Here is a 1331-nt window from a genome sequence, read left to right as displayed (position 1 = left end):
TACAAGCAATATGCAAGAGTGTACATTTCCCTGGATCTCACTAATTCTGGCTGTTACCCATTTCTTTTTAGCATTTGCTAATTTTCTCAATAAAAAAATCACATTGTTTTTGCTTGTGTTTTTTATGGACAGAATGAGCATTTTTATATGCTCTCTGGCCATTCTTATTTTGTGAATTGCCTATTCATGTCGTCTGCACTTGGTTTTGGAGTGCCCCTTATGCCAATATCCATACTTCACTGTTACACAGCCCCCACTCATGAGCATGCTTCTTTTCTCTCTTTCTCTCTTGAGCTTAAGATGCTTCATAGTAACTAAGGCAACAAAACATGCTAGGTGGTTGAACTCCAAAATAGTAGCTGTAATCATCCTGAAACCCTCAACGGTAACTTTTATTAACTATTTATGGCCTAAACACATTTGCACATTCTGAGTGTCTATCAGGGATGTGGAGTACTTTTCTAGGGCTGTGGAGTCCCTATCCCGAGGGCAGGGCTGCTGCATTCTTTTATTTTTTCAATGTTTATTCATTTATTTTGAGAAGGTGAGAGAGAGTGAGGCAGAGAGAGAGGGAGACAGAGAGAACCCCAAGCAGGCTCCACGCTGTCAGCATGGAGCCTGATGCAGGGCTCGATGTCACAAACTGTGAGATCATGTCCCAAGCAGGCTCCGCACTCTGAGCAAGGAGCCTGATGAGGGGCTTAATCGCACGACCCTGAGTTCATGACCTGAGCTGCAAATCAAGAGTTGGACACTTAACTGACTGAGCCACCCAGGCGCCCCATGACTGCTTTTTCTTAAGAAAAAAAATAGTAGCACAATAACTGATTCAAGTAAAATCTGACACAAAACCTCAAAGTCTAAAATGGATGACTGTGAAGATGCTCTGATTGGAGCAGCCGTGTGCTCTCTACTCGGCCTCACCTGCATATTCCCTGCACAAGTCAGAATTTCCATGGAGCATAGTCTGAGAACAATTCGTCTAATGGAGTGAGCACTGGGCCTGGAATGAGGCGTGGAACTAACTGGCTGTGAGACTTTAAACCGATAAGAACAGATACTACACTTGATCTTAGCCAAAAGGCCGAGAAGCGATTAGCTGTGGGGACTTTAGATGTGTTGCTTAATGTCTCTGAGCATGGCTTTCTGAATCTATGAAATGGAGAGAATATTAAGTTGGTAGTTAATCACTGAGCACTCACTTTGTATAGAATCACCCTACTGGATACCAGGGAGGATTCAAATGGCATGAGTCAGTCCTTGCCCTTAAAAGGTTTATAATTCGGGGCGCCTGGGTGGCTCAGCCGGTTAAGCGGCCGACTTCCGCTCAG

General features: G+C 44.1%; 1 pseudogene; it reads right to left on the bottom strand.

The window, feature by feature from the left end:
• Positions 1 to 985: 985 nt before the first annotated feature.
• LOC111558884 lies at positions 986 to 1096 on the bottom strand (annotated as a pseudogene).
• Between the last annotated feature and the right edge of the window lie 235 nt (positions 1097 to 1331).

The sequence above is a fragment of the Felis catus genome, chromosome X, assembly GCF_018350175.1.
Source record: "Felis catus isolate Fca126 chromosome X, F.catus_Fca126_mat1.0, whole genome shotgun sequence".
Lineage (NCBI taxonomy): Eukaryota > Metazoa > Chordata > Mammalia > Carnivora > Felidae > Felis > Felis catus.
Note: the sequence above shows the minus strand (reverse complement) of the source record. Positions and strands in the feature narration are given on the sequence as shown.